The 24,429-nt window shown below is 36.2% G+C and overlaps 1 long non-coding RNA gene across 1 annotated transcript in view; it reads left to right on the top strand.

Annotated features, from left to right (window-relative positions):
- LOC134474823 (uncharacterized) overlaps nucleotides 1–24,429 on the top strand; it is a 91,544-nt gene that overhangs the window by 40,106 nt on the left and 27,009 nt on the right. The window contains exon 5 of the long non-coding RNA XR_010045702.1: nucleotides 579–19,821. This is a non-coding gene — a long non-coding RNA (uncharacterized LOC134474823). The remainder of the gene's footprint in view (nucleotides 1–578; nucleotides 19,822–24,429) is intronic.

The following is a 24,429-nucleotide window of genomic DNA, read 5'->3' as shown; positions in this document are numbered from 1 at the left end:
AGTTAATAGAGAAAAGTAAGACTGAACTACAGGTTAAGGACAGAAGGGTGATTGTGATGGGGAAACATATCAGAATGATCTGTCTGTGATACACATAAGTACCCATGACAGAAGAGAAGGTAAATATTCTGCATTTCAAAATGTACCACCTTTTGAGATTTACAAATGTGTACCGGTCTTTTGGGGATGGTTGTTTTCAACATATCTTACAAGGCCATTCTGTTGCTTCAAGGTCGGAATTTCTTAGCAGGCATTAAAAACAGAACTTGGCATTAATGCAGTCATTAAACAGAGACACATTTCACTGTGAATTTTTCTTTTTTTTAAATTTAATGTAAGGAAAGATTAAACAAAACAAAGTAAGTAGAAATAGTACTACTTTCAAAGTGAAAATGAACAGTAAGAAATCGCAAGAAGATGATTACATATGCTGTTCATAGAAATAGTTAATCAAATACAAAGTGAAACATATGAAATAGGGATTCAAACAACAAGACTGCAAACAGTTTTGTTCAATTCTCCAACAAAAGCTTAGTAATATGGTTATCAATCCCATATGTGATTTTTTTTCTTTACAGAAATGTCAAGCTAAGGAAATCCTATGGACATACATCTTGGAATCAATGTAAAGAAGTATTCCTTTGTACTGAAGGAGGTAATGTGAATGTGAAAGAAACAGAAACATACCACAATGTTCAGATCCATGAAAAATATTGCAGTGGAGGGAAGCCCTATGTATGCGAGCAATGCGGGAAAGGTTTTACCACACATGGAATTTGTAAGAAACATGAAAGAATTCACAGAGGAGAAAGACCCTACATATGTAAGGAGTGTGGGAAAGCTTGTACAACACATACATATTGTCAAGTACATAAAAGTCTTCACTCCGGAGAAAAATGTTATAAATGTAAGCACTGTGTGAAAGCTTTCAGCACACGTGCTTATTGTGCAATACATGAAAAACTTCGCACTGGGTAGAAACTGTATATATGTAAGAAATGTGGGAAAGATTTTAGCAGTAACATTCATTGTCAAATATATGGAAATGTTCACACTGGAGAGAAACCCTATTTATGTAACAATGTGGGAAAGCTTTTTACAAACATGCATATTGTAAGGTTCATGAAAGGATTCACACTGGAGAGAAACCTTATGTATGTCAGCAATGTGGGAAAGCTTTTAAAACACGTGCATATTGTAAGTTTCATGAAAGAATTCACACTGGAGAGAGACCATATGTATGTAAGCAATGTGGGAAAGCTTTTAACACACGTGCACATTGTAAGGTTCATGAAAGAATTCACACTGGAGAGAAACCCTATGTATATAAGCAATGTGGAAAAGGTTTTACCAATTCTGGAAATTGTAAGCAACATGAACAAATTCACACTGGAGAGAAACCATCTGTATAATTAATGTGGGAAAGATTTACCCTACATGGACATTGTAAGCAACATGAAAGTTCACACTCAAGATAAAACCAGTATATATAAGCATCATGAGAATGGTTTGAGCACACATACATATTGCATAATGCATGAAAAACTTCACACTGGGCAGAAAACTTATATATGTAAGGAATGTGGGAAAGGTTTCAGCAGAAATGCTCATTGTCCAATACATTATACAATTTACACTCTTGAGAAACCCTGTGTATGTGAAGAATGTGGGAAAGCTTTCACCACACATGGATACTGTAAAATACATCAATGACTTCACACTGGTGAGAAACCCTGTTTATATAACAATGTGGCAAAGCTTTTACCGCATACAGTCATTGCAAAACACATGAAGGAATTCACACTGGGAAGAAGCACTAGCTATGTAAGCAAATGGAGACACTTCAGCAGCCAGATTTTAAGTGAAATACGTGAAGAAACTTACACAAGAGATAAATCATATGTGTTATGGGAATACTCTCAGCACACATGATCATTGTTACATATCTGAAAGAGCTCACTGGGCAAGGATCCTGTGTGGATTATCAATGTGAGAAATACAGCAATGCAAGTTTGTTGTTAAATACATAGAAAAACTGTCACTATTCAGACAGTTTAGATCTAAGTTTATTTTAAAAATCCCGAGGAGACCTGAAGAAATAATCAATACAGAAGTTTGATGTCAATATTTGTTCATAAATTTTCCAGAAACAACAAATCTGAGGTGGAGCTCTACTCAATCACTTGTACCTCTCTAGATTTTTTAAAGTGTCTTTGTGCTTCAACATGGCATCTTGTAATTAAACATGATAAACTGAAACGAGCTTTTCACTTTCAAGTATGTATAGTGTCTATGTACTTAATATTTTGTCTTTAAATCTTAATTTTTATATTTTGGTGAATTATGATGTTTATTTAAAGAAAAAACAAAAAGTGTAGAAATAATACAGAGTTTCAGAAAAATAAACAATAAGAAATCACTAGTTGATTAGTTACATATTGTCATCTTAGAAGTAGTTGTTCAAGTTACAGAATTAAAGCCTACAAAGTTATATTCAAATAATGACACTGCGAACAGTTCACCTCAATGATCCAACAAAAACTTATTAATATGCTTATCTGTCCTACACACTTGTTTTTTTCTTAAAGAGGGTAAGATTAAACATGACGAAACAGAAGACAACAGTTCATAAAGAAACAAGGTAAGGAAACAGATTTCAAAACAAGTCCACTGGAGATGTTCACTGTCTATCTTACTGTCTAGTTTTCTTCCAAATAGTTGTTCCCATTTTCACACACATTGAATATATACTGAACATTATAGAACTAATCAAATAATTACAGGATGATGCAAGATTTTTTCGGTCTTTAAGACTGATTTTGGGGACGTCAATAATGACTACCATAATGTCTGTCATTCTCTTTGTAGTAGATGTCTTTATCTTTATGTATGCTGAAACTGAACATAAGAGACTAGACTAATGTCACTCTGAACAGTGCATAGTAGTATTCAGAGAAGGAGAAGCATGAGGAATTGCCTAAAAGAAAAGGCAGAGGACACTGTTAAAAGTGTATCAGGATTTAAAAGCTACAGTAGTCTTATTGCTCTGTTTAGTTTGATTATATTTTGTTCTGGTCTGTTACTCATATTAGATTTGAGGGCACAGAGAGATAACCCAAAAATAGCAGGTTATACCATGGTAACTATCCTTAATTTCCAATTAACTTAAACTGAAAGCCTGTATTACTTACATTATCTTCTATGACTGATCTTATTTGAAACTGGTTTGTTTGAATGCTATTTGGCCTTGACTGTTTTTATTCACATTTGGTATGCTTGCTGGTATCAAGTCCAAGAGTAGAGGCAACTACTGTGAAGATGACAAGATGTAAAAGATATCTATTGGGGGGCTGGGGATTTAGCTCAGTGGTTTAAGCACCTACCTGGCAAGTGTGAGGTCGTGAGTTTGATCCCCAGTACCAAAAAAATAAATAAAAGATATCCATTCCAGGTTTGATTATTAACTGCTTTCACGTCCTACAATGTCTTCAAAGTTGTATTTTTATACAAATAGCTATGTAATGTTTTGCTGAACTATATAGTGCCTGATGATGTGGACAATTCTATTGAAAAGAATAAGAGAAAGCATAGTAATACTGTACATCACCTCATATTGTGGTCTTATATATCTTTTACATATCATGATTTTCTAGGAATTGGTTTTGTTGTCTTGTTTTGATCTGTTTTTCCCCATAATACAGAAAAGATAGATATACACATAGAGATTCACACATGGGAGTAATTTCTAACCTATTTATGGGAACAAATAATATAATACACAATGTAATGAACAGATACTCTGAAGAAGAAGAGACACTAAGAAACCCAATGCTAATTCTGTAGCATTATGATATAAAATCGTGTAATACTATTATTCACTGTTCAGAGTGATATTAGTCTAGTCTCCTATTTTTTGGTGAATTATAATTTTAGCACAGATTTTGCTTTAATCTTTTGATGCACATGCTTCATTTTCTCTTTCATAAATGATGTTTCTGAAGTTGATGCAATCTTTGGCATTAAGATATACATTTATAGAGGCTTGGAGCATATGTTTTTGACAAAGTTGTGTTCTTTTCACATAAGTTGTACATTAATGTATGTTATGTTTTCCATGTTGTGATGAGACAAGATACCTGCTGATTTCCTAACATCACTGGATATCATACCATGCACATTATGTTGCCTGATTTTCTTTCTCAGTGGAGCCAATATTTGTCATTTAAGTAAACCTTTGTTTTTCTAACCATCAGAATTTTACCTGTTATGTTTATATTACATCTTTTCTTTGCTAGTAATGTTTCCCCACATGTACCAAAAGTGAACCATACTACTGTGAATTTCTGATTGCCACATACTGATAGAACCATAACTTGTCTCCAATAACATATCACAAAATGTATTAATGTCTCCAGAATTTATAAAATTTGGCTGATTTATGAGTAACCATACTTTGAAATCATTTTTTCTTACATGTGGAGTTGTTTTGGGGGAAAAGGTTGTTATTGGATATATCATGAAAATGCCTTTATTTTATTCCTTGATGCTGTGAATGCATTATACATTTTGTCATTATTACTGCTTTTTACTAAAACACTGAAGTAATGGCATAAAGGGAAACCTAAATTTTGAGCTGTCAACACAGTAAAAAGTATATTTGCAAATTAAGATTCAGATTGTGTTCTGTTTTACTAAATTGTGAATTTATACAATGGCATATTTTTTTATTTATAAGGACTAGTGCCCGATGTTTGTGGTGTGTGCCGATTATCTTTAAACACATATCTTTAAACACTGGGCCATAAGACCCAGTTGGTTTCCTGTGGCCTGTGGTTTTCACTTCCATTTTAACATTCATGTAATTTGTAAAGTGATACTGCAGTGTTGTTGAATAAAAAATCTGCTTAGGTTCCAATAGAATTCTGTTGTTAAAAACTGAGGTTTCATGCAAACACAAGTGAACATTGCATTAAATACCCCTAATCCAGTGAAGATGGCTTGCCCAAGTCTCAGTTATCATTGAGAAAATAAATTGCCTGTTGTGCAATCACCACTAAAATTATATCTATTTTGTACCTGAAGAACCTGATGTACTTCACAAAGTAAAAGATACTGTGAAGTACATTGTCAGCCTCTATGCGCTATAGCATGTGGCTGGATTCCCTGCAGCACATTTCTGCTTACCATCAATGGGAAAATTTGGAGTTTGTATTACAGCTAATAATAGTATACTGAATCTATAAGACATATATCCTGAGTACATGCACTTTCTCATTTTATCATGAAAGTAAGTCTTACTGGTCCTGTTGATGCATGCTTGTAATCCTAGCACTGCAGTTGGCTTAAATTAGTGGAAGAGGAAGTTGAGTCCAACGTACAAATTAGTGTGAACTTATCTCAACATATATCTTCAAGTTCTGCAGATGTAGCTTAATGCTTTAGATCTCCTCTCTTTCTGTGAGTATTTTTTAATACTCACAATTACACATCATTAGTTGTCCTTTTATCACTTGGCCACCTAGCAGTTATCCCTGAGAATCACTTGGGAAGCACATTTGTTTATGCAGTTTATCCTGAGCATCATTGGGGTCAGTTGTCAATGTAACCCATTCATTCTTGAATACAGTATGAATACATTCATTCTATTGGCCTGTGTACAGTATGAATACATGCATTCTATTGAATACAGTAGAATTGTCACTTTTATATTCCTTGTTATTTTATAAAAACTAACAAAAAGTATGCAATTTTTGATCATTTTGTATTTAAATAATTGCATTGGTAAGGAGTTACCTATAAAGATTAGGCTAAAGGTGATTTCTTTAGTCCCAGCATCAGGAGAGAATGAGGTGGGATGATCTTGGCTTTGAAGCTGACTTTGGGAGGCAACTGCTAGATGATTTAGCAGAATGTGAAGCAAATTGTTTTTATCCCTGCATTTGAAGTTTAAGGAAACAAGTAAGTCAAGGTCAAGAATATAAATGTACAATAGGATAAAAGAATCACTACTGCAAATTGTGATTTTTCTTTCACTCAGGAAATGTACTTTTTTTGGTAATATGTGCAGCAGTCTCAAATATGCCTCTATTAGAGTAAAACATAGTGAAACAAGAAAGGACCAGACATTCCATGTTCTGAATGTAGAAGTATTAAAAAACATTTTTATTAATACTATTGCTGCTATTTTGTGTAGAAAATAAGGTAGGGTGACAAAACAAGCAAAAAGGACTTTGTAAGATTTTAATCCTCCTGCATGAACATAGAAATCACAAAAAAAGTGAAACCAAAAGGATGAAGAAGTAAACTAAAGAATGAGAGAAATTTTGCCTGTGACTCCCTGACAGCTAACATGTAATACCAATAGGAACATAAAAGGAACACACATTTTTCAGAATATGTACAAATTGCCAAGAAATACCTGAAGAACTATTGAGCACTTTTGCACAATAGAGAAATGCAAATAGGGACATCATCTCATTGCAAAGAGAACTAATCACCACAAGATCTAAAGAACATTCATGAGACTAAAGGAGAAAAGGAACTGTTTAACCTTGTTGGTGGAAATGTAGGTAAGTAGTTCAACTACTACTGAAGTCAGTTTTTAAAGTATTCAAAAGACTAAAATTAGTAATTCTCATTAGTGCAGTGCTTCCTTTAGTGGGTCTCTTCCTCAAAGAGTTAAGGACATATTGCAGTGATGCATGCAGATTCCTGTTACTGCAGCAATAGTCATTTTCCTGTGAAGAGCAGCAGCAATCACTGCTCCATCACCACCAAATACCAATGATGAACAACAAATACTCACCAGTGTACTCCGTTTGATAAGTGATGTGATATTTTATTGTGAATTGTGCTGTAACTTAGGTTTTCCTAGTAGACTACAGGTCATCATAAATATGATAGTCATGCTAATGTCACAAGGCCATCACTAGGACACTATTACATTCATTAGATTTGATGTATTTATCTTTTTGAGGAAGCATGTTGCTATGAAGTTCAGACTGGCTTTGAGGTCACATTATAACCCAGAGTGGTCTCAAACAATTCTCCTTTCTCAGTGTCTCAAGTACTGGGCTCCACACAAGAGCCACCAAGCCTAGTTTAGAATTGGTATATTAAGTGCATATTCAGGATATTTTATTTCAACTCTTTTTGTTATTAAAGCATTTCCATATTTTACCTCCAGTGTCTGAATAAACATCGGCCTTATTGAGATGGTGATGTGCATACCACCAGCCTCCTGACATTCTCTGCTGGGTTCAGCTTCCAAGGACCTGCACCTGCCCAGGAGGATCTGCCCTCAAGGCGTGTCATCAGACCCAGTCACAATGTTGACTTAGGGCAGGAATTGTGTAGGGAGACTCATAGTGGTGGCCAGGCTTTAATGTACCTCTGCTGGACTCCGTGTGTCTGAGTGGCTGGTGGCTGAGTCTAGTGACACCTCTCCTGGGCTCCCTCCTGCCTCTGGGCCCTGAAGGCTGGGGACAGTGAGCCCAGTTGTTTAATGCCCTTGTCATTTGGCATTTGCCAGCAATCATCCTGAAGGCTGTGGAATGAGTGAACCACTTTTTCAGTCATTCCCACATGTTCTACCTATGCGAGATCCTAAGGCTGGGGTCTTGTGTCCTGGGAAAGCAGCATAACATGCTCCCTGTTCACTCTCTAGAGCCAACTGTCTGTGAAGACAAATTCACCAGACCAACGTGCTTGCTGGCCTGAGCCTTCAGAGTTCTGTTTGGACCTGTCTCCAAGGAAGTAAGGTCATGCACTGGGGTCCAGAGTTTGGCCTTCCTCTGTGATATCACCTTTCTTTTTGTTGTGGAACAAATCTATGTCCTCCTTAGAAACAAGAAGTTAAAATGCTAGAAAAACTGTGTATACTTTTAGACTTTATTACACTTTGAAGATTTTAATGCAGCAAACATGTAGATGCTTCAGATGTGTCAGGCTGGGTGCCAAACACAAATTTCCATCCAAAGGGTCCATTGTCTCAGAGGATGAAGGACTCATTGTCTTCTGTTAAAGATTTGTCAAATGTTAGGATGACTTCCTTTCCTGGGCTTGTGTTAGTTTCCTTTCAGTTCCATTAGGGAGCAGAAAACCCATAATAATTTTACCAAAGAATGTGAAGATCTCATAACCCCCATGTGTCCAGGGGAGGAGGATTCATAGCCAGTTCTACTCTCACATGCTTATGAATGATTATTTATCCATCCTTAGATGTTTAACTCAGCCATACACTGTAGTACTCCACACTCTGACCTCCTGTGAGGGGGGGCAGCAGGTGGTGCATACAAGAGGAGGTGACATCATCATCCCGTACTGATGAAGGACACATGTGCATAGCTCCTGGGGAACTTGTCTCATAGCTGCTGCTATCAATTCCTTTCCTCCCATCCCAATCAGACCATAGGCTTTGTGTCGCTGATGGGTAGTTTGCCTTTCCTAGAGGTGATGGCACTGAGCCTTTTCAGTTGCAGTACTCTTTGGTTGGTCTCCTTGAAGCAGTGTATCCATGCTGTCACCCTGTGCTGCCACCTCCCACTATTATGGGGCTGAACCAAGCAAATTTGACTTTTCATGTACCTGTCACCCATCCTGTGATGGCCATTTGTTATGTTTCCGGGTTGGACAAAGAAAGCAAGCTGCCACACCCATTCTTACACAAGTATTTGAGTGGATACCAACATTTATTTCAAAGAAAATGCAACATATTGCTGGTGTATGGATAACTTAGAAATTCTTACTGTATCTTTGGAAGCAGATGTTTAAAGTAGAGTTATGTGCTTCCTTTTATTATTTTATTTTGTGTTATTATGCTGTACTATGCTATGCTCTGTTGTGTTATGTTAGATGTTGGTAAGGATTTCAAAACTCCCTCAGTGTTTTCAGTGCTTTCTGATTTGATTTTGTGTAACCAACCTGATGAACTTTGAGAATATCACATAAGTCTGAGCAATTTTGTTTTGGAGAAAATTTAAAAAGGAAAGCACAATCAGAGGTGTTGGTGCACACCTGTCATTCCAGGACTCCAAAGGCTGAGGCAGGAAGATTGTGAGTTTGAGATCATCCAGGACTACAAGGGAAGATCAAAGCCAGACTGAACTGCATAGCAAAACCCTGTCTGAAGAAAAAAGGAAAGAAGAAAGAGAGAGTGAAAAAAATATAAAAATGAAAAGTCAAAAATCGCCTTTCTAGTGAGAAATCAAATCTTTGTGAGGTTCTTTTGCACGTGTACTTTGGTCAGCACACCTAGCATAAGGTTTACCATCATGGATACATTGATGTGCTTCCTGCTGTTTATACTCTTTCAATTTTTTAATGCTTTTTACTTAGATGACTGCAGATATGCTGCTGAATATATCCTCTTAAGATTTGGGTAGTTCAGTATGAAGAGATTTTGATCATTCTGGTTTTTTTTTCTGTCCTAAATTTATATTTAGAACCAGAATTTGAGCAAGTGATTACTATTTTTATTTTGAAATAATAATAAGAATCATATAAAGATACACTTTTTAAGTCTATAAAAGATAAAATAAGTATAGATTAATAGTGGTTAATGTACTTTGTTCAGTGACTTCTGAGATTTCTTAATGATCAATATTTTCCTACATTTGTAAAAGCTTTTGTTTTGTACAAATTTTAAGACATGGTCTCACTAATTTTCTAAGTGTCCCAGGCTAGGCTTAAAACTTTCCTCATCTTTCCTCCCCCTCCCAGAGTGCTGGGATTACAGGTGTATATTATCCTGAGTTGGCAATTGGTAGCAATGTTGTGTATTCATGGAATAAAATGTTCGGCTTTGGTCTTCAGACACTTCATAGAAAGAGTCACTCTAGTTAAGCTGCCTGCCACCTTCCTAGCCTGCAGTTTCTTTCACAGTAAGTAGGACTCAAAATCCCATTAACACTGTTAGTAGATTCTCGGATTTTCTAACTGTGGTCAGCATGCACTTGAGAAGATCACTCCAAATGAATTTTTTGGGGCACCTGGGAAAGGAATGAGGAAGCTGTAATTAGGGAAAAAGTAGAAGTAGCCATATGGGTAAGCATCCCTGATTTGGCCATTCACCCTGATGACCTACCACCATGATGTCCTGTGATTTATTCTAGGGCAAAACACTTTCGAGTACATCCTTCACTTTGAAGAAATGAAAATAAAGTATTTTGGCTATGTGTCTTCTTCCATGGATGTTGGTAAACAACACACAAGAAAAGTTTTTAGTCTTTTCCTTAATGCATTGTATATACCATAAACAAAACTACAGATTAGTTCTCTTTCAGAAAACAGAAGAAGCACGGAAAGGAAGGTATAAACTCCTTCAATGCAAGTGTCCCTTAAAAGGTCAGATGAACATTTAAGAAGACAACTATTACTGTTTCTCTGACTTCAAGAAAGAGAAAAATTTATACGGTGTTACTATAGGAGAATGAGACATCTGAGCTACTATGTCTGGTATGAGTTTGTATTCTTTGAAATCAATAACTGAATTTTAGGAACAACAGATGTTAAGAGTAGAATATACTTATTGGGAGAAAGAAAGCTGTCTGAGAAAGACAAGTGTTTCTGAGTGGTTTGGTAAAAACTGTCTTTGTAGGAACTTTTATAGAGTAAATTCATGTGGTGAGATGGGTTGAAGGTGTGGAAAACTGGGAACTCACAATGCAGATGGACATAAGATGGGACAGATCTATGGCAGCCAATAAGATTAATAGTTCTGATAAAGCTGATTAAATGGGAACAAATGGGGAAAGGAGTCACATAGAAAGCAGGCATTCTTAGACAGCAGTGACTCTTCCCTTAGGAGGTTGGGATGGTGACTCCCAACATCCCCAGGATCATAGGAACTATTTAGAATATCAGTCTTTGAGATAGAGATACATTTATTTGAATGGTGACTCCTCACTCCCTCAGAGTCATAGGGAACTATTTAGAATATCAGTCCTTAGGGTATGGATGAATTTGCGTGATTTTCTGTCTTGAGGCTTGGCCCATAGCAGGAGGTGTCCATCTTCTCCATAGTTGCAAGTTGTCTGCGCTTCTGCATGGGCTCATTGGAGGACCTAACCCTGTCTCACTGCCAGTGGTATTTGACTAACGCAGTTTCCCATAACACTATTGTTCAGAAAATTGAATACAGATGTCTTGTGCTCTGGGTGAACGATTTGGGGATGACAGTGTACAATGTATATACCATTGTTTTCCCCTGTTTGACATGTTTTGAAATTCGTTTTAGTTTATGTTTTCTTTTTATCCTTGAAACCAAATGGGTTTGGAAATAAAAAGCCTGAGGTAAAGCTCTTTGACAGAAATATTGCACTATCGAGCTGCGATCAACACCGTAGTAGACAGCCAACTCCAGAAATCTCTGCACTATAGTCTATCATTTGAGGTCCTCTCTTGCAAGGAGGGGCTCCTTTCACTGTTTATTTTGACTCAGAAGGAGGGCAGTAGATCAGGAGTCAATCAGTGATGAAGAGGCGGGCTATATGAAAAGTCCAACCAGGCAGGACATGGTAGGTGGTCTCTTAGGTTTCTTCCAGTGTCTAGGCATTATCTACTTGTTCTGAGCACAAAACTGGGAGCAGAATGCTTGCTGGATCTCATTTAGTGCTTTCAATATCCTGTGGCCTGATTAGCAAAGAACCTTGGAGACCCTCTAGCCACAGGATGCAGAGGTTGTGGATGGGAACACAGAAATAGGGTGGAATTGGGCAAAATCAGTTACAAGGGGTTAGAAGCAGTTCTGGTGTCTGGAGCCTCAGATATTTAGTTAACTTCACCTCCTGAGGTCCTCCAGCATTGGCCATGGGTCATCCACTGTCCCTTTTGACTCTTACTGGGGGTAAGGGTGATTCTGCATCCCCAGAACCCTGACCTCACTATGACAGCAACAGACTCTAGTATCATCTTTGAAATTCTCTACTGCCCTGGCACCTCCACGATAGTGGACAGGGTAAGGATATTAGAGAGACACTGACTCTGATGCGTTTTGTAATTGGTGTAATGGTACTGAACTTGGTCTCTGTTCTCATTTTAGGTAGCAGCAAATCTTAATTGTCTGAAGTTTATAAATGTCTGTAATGCAGGGCCTCATAGCCACAAAAGCATTCCTTAAACTTGTGCTTTTTTGTATCTATAGTGATCACGTAAATTTATAGTATGTTCTCATATTTCCATTCTTATGACAGGTTTTGGAAAGGGTCCTGAGAATTCAGAGATTTGTAGTGGTGTGCCTCAGTGGAGGAAGGCTTCCCAAGCACCTGGTGAACTCCTGTGTATTATACAGAACAATGCAAAGAATTTCTGAACATAGTTAAATATTTAGGTGACACCCCTGCTCAAAGACAAGGTTTGTGAGAACAGCCATACAGTTTTGAATTCTGTGAAAAATGATGTAGATATGAAAGTGTTATCAAGGGCAGGGTAAAATGTTCTTGCTAAGGACAAATTCCAAAATGGGATGCCTGTTAAATCCTTATTGAAAATGCCTAAGTTTAAGACATTTGCATGGATGTGATATCCTTCTGAATGGAAAGGAATATGGGTGTCATCTCTGAATTAACAGCTGATTTAATAGCTTGGTTGATCATAGACATTGTTTAAATATGGAAATGCTCTGCAATGGACTTTACTAAGTGACGTAAAGGAGATGCTCTAAATTGAAATTTTGCAGGGATATCAATAGTTAGGCATGAAGCGTTTTCTGCTTAGGGTGGATCAGAGGAGCATCGAAAGGATGTGGAAGTGATTGGTATGATGCAGGGTGCCAATAGCAGGACATACAACAGGGAGGGTCTTCACTGAAAATCAGGTAGTTCTTAGGATAAGCATGAAGTTGAAGTTGGGTTCTGATTGCTTCCTTGAGGTGAATAACACCAGCTCTGGCAACAATCAGTATTCTACATCCTTGAAACCCATGAATTCTGTGTTCCATACTTGAGATGTAATTTTGATTATCTCTACTTATGCCTCAGTGTCATGAAGGTGAAATTTGATTTTTTTTTTTTGAAACACAGATTGAACTCATGACCTCATACTTGCCAGGCAGGATTTCATGTTACTAAGCTAAATAGCCAGCAATGAATATGTTTTCTGTATACTATGGAACATGTCAAAATTATTCCTCAGAAAGTGTTGAATGTTGTTGGAATTTTACTATAATGTACAGCTATAGTTTTTGAAATCAAACCAAAAGTGTCTTATGCAGTCAGTTTTCAAGTTTCACTTTGTGGGATTTTACAGTCAGGACCTCTCTATTTCATACAGTTCTGTAACTGAGGTTGGCCTCAATCTCAAGGCATTACTCCTGAATCATCCTCCCCAGATATATTTCTTATATCTGAGTGAAAGGTAATCACTTGGTGACACTAAGCTATAATTTACAACTTGTGCCTGGTTCCATTGTTTATACATTGTTTACATAAACAATTTTCCATTAACATTTGAGTTATAATTTAGGTACCACATTTCATTTTATTTATGTTTTGTTCTATGAAATGTATTTCAAATTTCAAAATGCTTCTTAAGTATATTAAGAACAAATAACTCAGTGGCCTAAATAAGATTTGAAGAGATATCATCTGTAATCTATCAAAGTTATTGATGAGATATTTGTCTGCCTTTGTGCTTTGTGAATGCTGGTCCTGCAGCCTCCCATTGTGAGCTCTGCTTTAGAGACAGTGCACAGGGACTCTTGCAGTGACTCAGCCCAAAATCAATGCTCCTTTTTAACTGTTACATTAAAAATGAGTTGCAATCTAGCATCAAAATTACTGTCTCAAACAATGTGTATATGCACAAAATTAATGACAGAGACATGGAATTAAGATTTGTTAAGTTTAGTTTTATTGAGACAGGCTTTCACTATGTATATCAGCTGTATTTGGACCCCCTATGTAGGCTAGAATTGCCTTGAACTCACAGCAGCCTTCCTGTTTCAGCCTATTTATTGCTGGGATTAAAGATATGCATGACCATACTTAGTTTTTGATTCACATTTTTATGAGAGAATTTAAGATGTCCCAGGCTTGAGTCTCAAACTTCTTTTGAGAAATACATGTGTATTTCTCATGTGGCTGTGAACTTCAGCAGTGAGGAGTGGACTTTGCTGAGTCCATCCCAAAAGAAAGTCTACAGAGATGTGATGGAGGAAACCTTTGAAAATGTATAAAATTGCATATAAATGAGTATAAAAAACATACACTTTGAGTTTTGATAGGATCCGACCTTCAGTTTACCTACCCATGTATACATTTGAGTACAAAACAATCATTATCAAAAAATTGCTAAAACTGCAGCACAATTTGAAATATAAATGAATGCTCATGTTTCAAAGCCATTCTCAAGAGAATCAGTCCCTTCTAATTAAAATTCTTAGTAGACTGGTGTTATGTTAAGTGAAGTTACACTGAAAATCATTATGCAGTAGTCTCTAGAAGTTGATCCCATCATACTTCTCCTGAATTGTATTTTCAAAAGAGTCAAAACAAACATAAAATACAGATACATGCTTATTCATATGCAAAGCAGATCAAGTTATAACAGATGAGGCCTTGAAGCAGCTTAGCTATCACTGGATTTGTGGAGAAGGAAAATATTAATAGTTTCTGTGTGAGTGTGCATTCTTGTAAACCCAGCACCCTGGGAATAAGATTTTGCAGAATGGCAAATTCAAGTTCAAACTTAAAAGCTTAATCATCAGTGAAAATCTCTTAAAATAAAGAAGCTAGACATTTAGTGCTGACACCTGTGGCTGATTTTGAGTATGGAAAACAATAAAATATGTGCTATGTAATCAGTGAAAAATAAATAATGTAATGTCATTTGCCATAAAAATAATTGGTTGCTCCTCCCATCAAGTTCAGTGAAATAGCTCAGCTACAAAATGTAAAAGGTCACAGTGTTTCTGTTAGATGAGACACCAAAATATAAATTGTGGGGTGAAATGAAAGAGAGTTGATACAGAAAGGTAAGCCTGATCATTTGGATAAGGGAACTACAGGCTAAGGACAGAAAGGAGATGGCTATTGGGGAAAAATCAGAATGATCAATATGTGATACACATATAGACCCATGCCCAAAGTGAAGCTAAATGTTTTGCATTTCAAAATATACAAACTTTTAAGATTCCCAAATGTATACCACTCTTTTGGAAATGGTTGTTTTCCAAATATCTTGCAAGGCATTCAGTTACTTCATTGCCAGAATTTCTTAGCAGGCATCAAAACTGAACTTGTCATTAAGGCAGTCATTAGTACAGAGACCCATTTCAGTGTGATTTTTTTCCTATTTTAAATTTTATTTAAAGAAAGACTAAATACAGAAAATGGGTAGAAATTATACTACTCTCAAAGAAAAAAAATAAATAAGAAGTAACATGTTGATGATTACATGATATCCACTTGTAAGTAGTTGCTTAAGACACAAAATTGAAGCATATAAAGTGGGGTCTCAAACAGCTAGACTGCAAAGAGTTCTATTTAAATACCCAACAAAAACTTAGTAATATAGTTATCAGTCCTATATGTAATTTATTTCTTTACAGAAATGACAAGGTAGGAAAATACTATGGACTTACATCTTGCAATCAGTATAAAGAAGTATTCCTTTGTACTCCAGAAAATATGGTTGTGAAAGAAACAGACACAAACTATGATATTCAGATCCATGAAAAATATCAAAATAGAGGGAAACATATGTATGTGAGCAATGTGGGAAACTTTTGCAACATGTGGAGATTATAAGAAACATAAAAGAATTCACACTGGAGAGAAACCATATGTATGTAATTTATGTGGGAAAACTTTTTATACAGGTGGAGATTGTAAGAATCATGAAAAAAATTCACACTGGAGAGAAACCTTTGTATGTAAGCAATGTGGGAAAGCTTTTACCGCACATGGACAGTGTAAGAAACATGAAAGAATTCACAGTGAAGAAAAACCCTATGTATGTAAGTAATGTGGGAAAGCTTTTACCCAACATGAAAATAGTAAGAAACATGAAAGAATTCACACTGGAGAAAAATTTCTTTTATGTCAGCAATGTGGGAAAGGTTTTACCACATGTGGACAGTGTAAGAACCATGAAAGAATTCACACTGGAAAGAAACACTCTGTATGTGAGCAATGTGGGAAAGGTTTTACCACAAGTGGGCAATGTAAGGAACATGAAAGAATTCACACTGGAGAAAAACCATATATATGTAAGCAGCGTGGGAAACTTTTTACCCAATGTGGACGTTGTAAGCAACATGAAAGTATTCACACTGGAGAGAAACCCTATGTATGTCACCAATGTGGGAAAGCCTTTATGCATTTTCACACCCAAGATAAACACATAGTTAAATTATATAAAAACAATTATAATTATATAAAAAACACAGTACAGCTTACCAGAATCTGGGAGATGCAATGAAGGCTGTCCTCAGAGGAATATTTATTGCACTGAGTTCCCACATCAGGAAAACAAGGAATATAAATAAACAACCTGATGCTACACCTCAAACATCTAGAAAGACAAGAGCAAGTGGAGCCCAAAGCCAAAAGAAGGGAGGAAATTTTAAAAATTAGAGCAGAAATTAATGTCATTTAGACTAAGAAAACAATCCAAAAATCAATGAATCACAGAGGTGGTTCTTTGAAACAACAAATAAAATTGGTAAGATCATACCCAACCTTATAATAAAAATGAAAGGAAAAGCTCAAACTCAGGCACTAAGGAATGAGAAAGGTGAAATCACCACAGACTCTGTGGAAATACAGAAGATCATCAACACCTATTTCAAAACCTCGACTCTCATAGGTTCATCAACAAAGAAGAAATGGACAGATGTCTTAGAACATATGAATTACCCAAGCTGGGTGAAGATGTAAAACTTCTGAATAACCCAATTTCTATTTATGAAATTGAAAATGTATATTAAGTTCTTATCTACAAAGAAGAGCCCAAGTCCAGTCGGATTCACTGCAGAATTCTACAAGAAATACAAAGAAGACTGAATGCTGACACTTCTCAAAATCTTCAATGAAATTGAAAGGGAAGCAATTCTTCCTAAGTCATTCCTGGAAGCAAATATTACTCTAGGACCAAAACCTGAGAAAGGCCAAGCTAAGAAAGAGAATGAAAACCCAACTTCCCTAATGAGCAAAGATGCCAAAATCCTTAATAAAATATTGGCAAACAGGATGCAGCAAATCATCATGAAGATTATACATCATGACCACAAGGGATTCATCACAGGAATGCAGGGTTGGTTCAACATGTATAAATTAATAAATGTAATCTAACATATCAATTAAGCCAAACATAAGAGTCACCTGATCATTTCTATAGATGGAGAAAAAAGCTTTTGTAAAATTCATTCATGATAAGAACCTTACAGAAAACTGGAAAAGATGGTCTTTACCTCAATATGATAAAGGCCATCGATGAGAAACCAACAGCCAGTATCATATTAAATGGCCAAAAATTGAATGCCTTTACCTTAAAATAAGGCACAAGACAAGGATGTCCCTTATCACTGCTTCTATTCAACATAGTACTGGAAATACTAGGCATAGCAATTAGAAAAGAGAGAAATAAATTGGGTAAAGATAGGGAAAGAGGAAGTTAAATAATCATTATTTGCAGATAACATGATATTCTACATAGAAGACCCCCAAAACTCCATTGAAAGTCTCCTAGATATAATAAATTCAGCAATGTAGCTGGATACAAAGTCTGTACCAAAAATCAATAGCATTCCTATACACAAACAAATAAATCATTGAGAGAAAAATGAGAAGCCACACCATTCACACTAGCATCCAAAAAAAAAAAAAAAGAGAGAAATTCTTAGGAATTAATCTCAGAAATGAAGTAAAATACCTATATAGGGTAAATTATAATACCCTGAAAAAGAAATCAAAGTTGGTCTCAGAAAATGGAAAGACAACCCTTGCTCAAGGATAGGAAGAATAAATATAGTGAAAATGGCCATTCTCCCAAAACTGTTATAAAGATTCAGTGCAATCCCAATAAAAATACCATCAACAAACCACATAGATCTAGAAAAATCACTCCTAAAATTTATCTTGAACCAGAAGAGAACTGGAATGGCAAAAGCAGTTCTAAGCAACAAAGGCAAGGCAGGAGGCATCACAATCCCTAACTTGAAGTTATATGACAAAACTACTGTAATAAACTCAACATGGTTTTGGAATAAAAACAGATCTGACGATCAATAGAATAGATTAGATTATACAATCACAACTACCGACACACTCAACTACTTTATCTTTAATAAAGTGGCCTAACATGTTCACTGGAAGATCAATAGTCTTTTTAATAAATGGTGCTGGAAAAACTGGCTTTCCATATGCTGAAAACTAAAACTATTCCCATGGCTATCACCATGTACTAAACTAAATTCTAAATAGATCAAAGATCTGACAGAAACACTAAATCTGTTGGAAGACAAATTAGGTAAAAATCTTGACGACATTGGGGTAGATAGAAAATTCAAGAACAGGAATCAAAGTGCATGGGAAATACTTCGCAGAATCAATAACTGGGATCACATATTATTAACATGTTTCTGCATATTAAAAGAAATATTCAGCAGAGTGAAAAGAAAACCCACAAACTGGGAAAAAAATCTTAGTGAACTGTCCCTCAGATAAAGGATTTCTCTCTAAAACATGTTAAGAAATTTTAAAAAAAAATCAGACTCCAAAAATTCAAAGACCCAATCCAAAAATGGCATCTGAGATGAATACTCAGTTCTCAGATGAAGAAATACAAATGGCAAATAAATACATGAAAAAATGTTCATCATCATTGATCATTAGAGAAATGCCAATTAAAACCACACTGACATTCCATCTCATTCCAGAAAGAATGGCCAGGATCAAGAAAACTACCAACAACAAATGCTGGAGTGACTGTGGGGGAAAAGGAACTGGTTTAGACTGGTGCAATCATTATGGAGATCAGTCTGGAGATTCTTCAAGAATCTGGAATTGGAATTCCCATTCGACCCAGCTATTCCACTTCTAGGCATATTCCCAGAGGAACTGAAAATATCATACAACAGTGATATATGTGTACCCATGTTGATAGCAGCACAATTTGTAATAACCAGATCTGGAAACAACCTAATTGTCCATTAACTGAAGAATGGATAAAAAAGGTTGTGGTATTTTTTATGCAATGGAGTACTCCTGGGCTATAAAGAATGATCACATTGAGATATTTATAAATAAATGGACGCAACTTGAGACCATACTCATAAGTCACACTCACAACAAAGACCAGGGCTATCCTGAAAGGCACCACAGGTGTCCTCAGTGACACGGAGGCCCTGGGCTCCTCCGAGGACAAGCACTGTCAGGTATGTGCCAGGAAGCAGCATGACAAATTCATCCTGGAGGCCAAGCAGCATATGTCTCCCCCTCCAAAGCCAGGAAGCAATGCTCGATTGGACCAAACCTCTCCAAGGGAACCAACAGCTCAGACAGCAAATCGTAGGAGAACCCACAATGGCTCCCTAACACCTCAACCCTCATCTCCCTTCTTCTACACCTATTTATCCTGAAAACTTTCCTCAGGTGGAGCAACTTCATTCAGTGCCATGCTGATATAATCCAGCTGGCATTAAGTTGACCACCAGTTCTCAATCCATAGCATTGATTTTACTATGGTTTCTTTGTAGTATAACTTCAAGTCAGGGATTGTGATGCCTCCTGACTTGTCTTTGTTGCTGAGAACTTTCTTTGCTATTCTAGGTCTCTTCTCACTCCAGATGAATTTTAGGAGTGATTTCTCTAGATCTATGAGGTAGGTTGATGGTATTTTTATTGAGGTTGTATTGAATCTGAATTAGAGTTTTGGGAGAATGTTCATTTTCACAATATTTATTTTTCTTATCCATGAACAAGGGATGTATTTCCATTTTCTGAGAACATTTTCAGTTTCTTTTTTCAGTGTATTATAATTTTCCCTGTATAGTTCTTTCACTTCTTTTGTAAGATTAATTCCTAAATATTTCATTTTTTGGTTGTTAGTGTGAAGGATGTGGCTTCTCTTATTACTCTGTCAGTGAATTTGTTGTTGGTGTATAGAAATGCTATTGATTTTTCAGAATTGATTTGTATCCAGCTACATTACTTAATTTATTTATTATATTTAAGAGTCTTTCAATGGAGTTTAGGGGGTCTTCTATGTAGAGTATCATGTCATCTACAAACAATGATAATTTAACTTCCTCTTTCCCTATCTTTACCCCTTTTATTTCTCTCTCTTGTCTAATTGTTCTGCCTTGTATTTCCAGTACTATGTTAAATAGGACTGGTGATAAAGGACATCCTTGTCTTGTGCCTGATTTTAAACTAATGGCCTTCAATTTTTGGCCATTTAATATGATACTGGCTGTTGGTTTGTCATAGATCGCATTTATTATATTGAGGTCAAGACCATCTAATCCAATTTTCTGGAAGATTCTTATTGTAAATGAATGTTGGACCTTATCGAAAGCTTTTTCTGCATCTATAGAAATGATCATGTGATTCTTACTTTTGGCTTTGTTGATATGGTGCATTACAGTTTTTGATTTATGTATGTTGAACCATCCCAGCATGCCTGGGATGAATCCCACTTGGTGATGATATATAATCTTCTTGATGATTTGCTGCATCCTATTTGCCTATATTTTATTGAGGATTTTTGCATGTGTGTTCATTATGGAGATTGGTCTATAGTTCTCTTTTTTAGCTGGGTCTTTCTCAGGTTTTGGTACTAGAGTAATATTTGCTTCCAGGAATGACTTAGGAAGGATTGCTTCTCCTTCAATTTCATTGAAGAGTTTGCGGAGTGTTGGCTTTAGGTCTTCTTTGTATTTCTTGTAACATTCTGCAGTGAATCCATCTGGGCCTGGGCTCCTCTTTGTAGGTAGGGACTTAATTACATTTTCAATTTCATTAATAGACATTGGGTTTTCAGCAGTTTTACATCCTCTTGACTTAGCTTTTGTACTTCATATGTTGCTAGGACTCTGTCTACTTTTTGTGTTTTATCAAACCTTTGAGAGAACAGGTTTTCCAAATTGGTGTTGATAATCTTCTGTATTTTTATAGAGTCTGTAGGGATTTCACCTTTTTCATTTCTTATTGCATTAAATTGAGGTTTTTTTCCCTTTTTAAAATAAGGTTGTCGAGGGGCTTATCAATTTTATTTATTCTTTCAAAGAACCAACTCTTTGATTTATTCATTCTTTGGATTTTTTTTTTTTTAGTCTTTATTGCATTGATTTCTGCTCTGATTTTTATAAATTCCTCTCTTCTTTTGGCTTTGGGCTTGATTTGCTCTTCTTTTTCTAGCTGTTTGAGGTGTAGTATCAGGTTATTAATTTGTATTCATTCTGTTTTCCTGATGTGGGAACTGAGTGCAATAAATTTTCCTCTGAGAATGGCTTTCATGGCATCCCACAGATTCCAGTATGTTGTATTTGTATTTTCATTTTCTTGTAGATATTTTTTAATTTCTTCTTTAGTTTCTCCTGTGACCCACTGATTATTCAAGAGTGTGTTATTCAGTTTCCTTATATTTGTGGGATTTTTGCATTATCTTTTATCATTAATTTCTAATTTCAAAGCGGTATGATCCGATAACATGCAAGGTATAATTTCAGCTGTTTGCATTTATTTAAATGTGTTCTGTGAGTTAATATATGGTCTATTTTAGAGAATGACCCATGTACTGCTGAGAAGAATGTGTATTCTGATGTTGTTGGATGGAACACTGTACATTTCTATCAAGTCCATTTGTTCACATGTGTGATTCAGTTCTGTTATTTCTTTGCTGATTTTCTGTCTGGTTGATCTGTCCTTTGGTGTCAATGGTGTGTTAAGGCCTCCTATTACATTTGTGTTACTGATAATTTGATTTTTCATTTCTGTTAATACTTGTTTTATAAAACTGGGTGCTTTGGAATTTTGTGCATACATATCTAAGATAGTTATCTCTTCCTCTTGAAGTTTTCCCCTAACGAGTATGTAGTGACCTTCTTTGTCCTTTTTGATCATTATTGGTTTAAAGTTCACTGTGTCTTCAAACAGAATGGCTATTCCTGCTCTTTCTTGGTTTCTTGTTGCATGAAGTATTGTTTTCCATCCTTTGACTTTCAGTCTGAGAATATCCTTCTGTGTTAGATGGGTTTCTTGTAGACAGCATATGGTTGGATTTTGTTTCTTGATCCATTCTCCCCGTCTGTTTCTTTTAATTGGTGCATTGAGACCATTTACATTAATGGTTATTACTGTTATATGTTGGTTTATTGTTGACATGTTATCTTCTGCTGTTGCATCTTTATCTTTCTATTCTGTTTTAATTATCTGCTTTGCTTAGTGGATTTTCCTAAGTGTATCTAAACTGTCTTTCAATATTTTTTGCAGGGTTGGCTTGGTGATCATTAAGTTCTTCAGCTATTCTTTGTCATGGAAGTATCTTATTCCACCATCGATTTTGAAGGATAATTTTTCAGGGTACATCCATCTAGGTTGGAAATCATTTTCCTTTAGGATCTGGACTACTTCACTCCTTGCTCTTCTTGACTTTATTGTTTGTGTTGAGAAGTCTGTTTTAATTCTGATAGATTTTCCTTTATAAGTGATCTGTCTTTTCTCTCTGACAGCTTTTAATAATCTATTCTTGTGTTGGATTTCTGGGATGGTGATTATTATATGTCTGGCTGTAGTTTTACTTTGGTTATGACTATTTGGAATTCTTTATGCTTCACTGAACCTGATGTCAGTTTCTGATCTCATGCTTGGGAAATTTTCAGCTATTACTTCTCTAAATATCCTCTTGGCATGCTTTGTGTCATCCCCTTCTTTTTCATTAATCCCTATCAATCTTATTTTGTTTTTCATTGTGCTGTCTTGCAGTTGTTGAATTGTTACTTCCTGATTCTTTGTTGTTTTTAAAAGATCTTTCCTTTCCTGTTCATTAGCTACAATCTTGTCATCGGGGTCTGAAATTCTATCTTTACTTTCTTTGAGGCAGCTTTTACAGCTTTCAGTGGAGTTTTTGATTTGCTGTATATCTCTGTGCATCTGATTTGTGTACTCTGTTTGTTTCTTATATTGCTCATCTTGGAATTCTATCTTTTTGTTTAGTTCCTCCAATTTTTAAACTGTGTTTTCTTTAGATATATTCAACATCTCTTTCATTTCTTTTGTCACTTCTTGTTTTACTTGGGAGATTATTTCTTGTTTGAATTCCTTTAAAGCTTCCCAGAGCTTCTTGTTTATTTCAGTTGCTATTATGTCTAATATTTGAGGTGTGTGGCATATATTTTCTTCTGTATACATCACTCCTAAAGTTTCTTGAGATAGCCTGGAGGTTTGAGATAGTAATTTGGTCTTTTGTTTTGTCACTTTCCCATATTTCTGTGTTTCAAGTATTATTTGAAAGCTTCCTCAGGGTCTGTTGGAAATCCACTTCTATGCCCTCAGCTCCTGGGACTCGGGCACCACATTCCCCCAGGCTACTGGGCCTCTGGAACTGGTGGCGCTCATCTGCTTGCTTAGAACTCCACAGTTCTCCAAGCACAGCCAAAACGGGGAGGCTATTGCAGCCACCCCAGAGCTGCCTAGCAGTTCCAGTGCACCTGGAAGGCTCAAGGGTCCCTATCAAGCTGGGATCAGGGGAAAGTGTGCAGGGCACTTACCCAGGACACTGGGCCTCTGGAACTGGTGACATTGCCTGGTTGCTTAGAACTCCACAGTCCTCCAAGCACATGGGGAGGCAGATGCAGGTACCCCAGACCTGCCTAGCAGTTCCAGTGCACCCAGAAGATGCGAGGGTACCAAACAAGCTGGGCTGGGGGGAAAGTGCAAGGGGCACTTACCCCAGGACACCAGGCCTCTCTGTCTTATTTTATTTAATATCTTATTTTGATTGGTTTTATTCTCATATTGTTTGATCTTATGATGCTAAGGGCAGTAGTTTCTTTTTTGGTACTAGGGATTGAACTCATGGCCTCACACTTGCCAGTGGCATTTAAACCCTGTGCTAATCCCCAGCACCTATGGGCAGCAATTTTGAAGATAACAAGAGCCATTGTGAACCATTGTTGATTTCATATTATCCTGTTTTGAAATCCTGTATCACTATCAGTGTTTTGCTTTCTTTGACTTTTTACTGGGTTATTTGGTTTTATTTTCTTTGAAATAAAAAAGATTAATAATCCAAATGCAAGAAAATCTGAGTAAAATTTATATTAATACATAGTTGTACTGTATCTTTACATTGGTTATCAGAATATTGTACATGCATTCAGCCTATCTGAACTTTTTATTTCACTTCACTTTTTATTTCACTTTTATTTCACCTGATCTCCCTTTTCCCCTTCCATCATTTCCTTATCCTGTTTCCACTTGTCAAATA

Source organism: Cavia porcellus, unplaced genomic scaffold, assembly GCF_034190915.1.
Source record: "Cavia porcellus strain 051 isolate PalLab524CR breed Dunkin Hartley unplaced genomic scaffold, mCavPor4.1 scaffold_39, whole genome shotgun sequence".
In the NCBI taxonomy this organism is placed as follows: Eukaryota; Metazoa; Chordata; class Mammalia; order Rodentia; family Caviidae; genus Cavia; species Cavia porcellus.
Note: the sequence above shows the minus strand (reverse complement) of the source record. Positions and strands in the feature narration are given on the sequence as shown.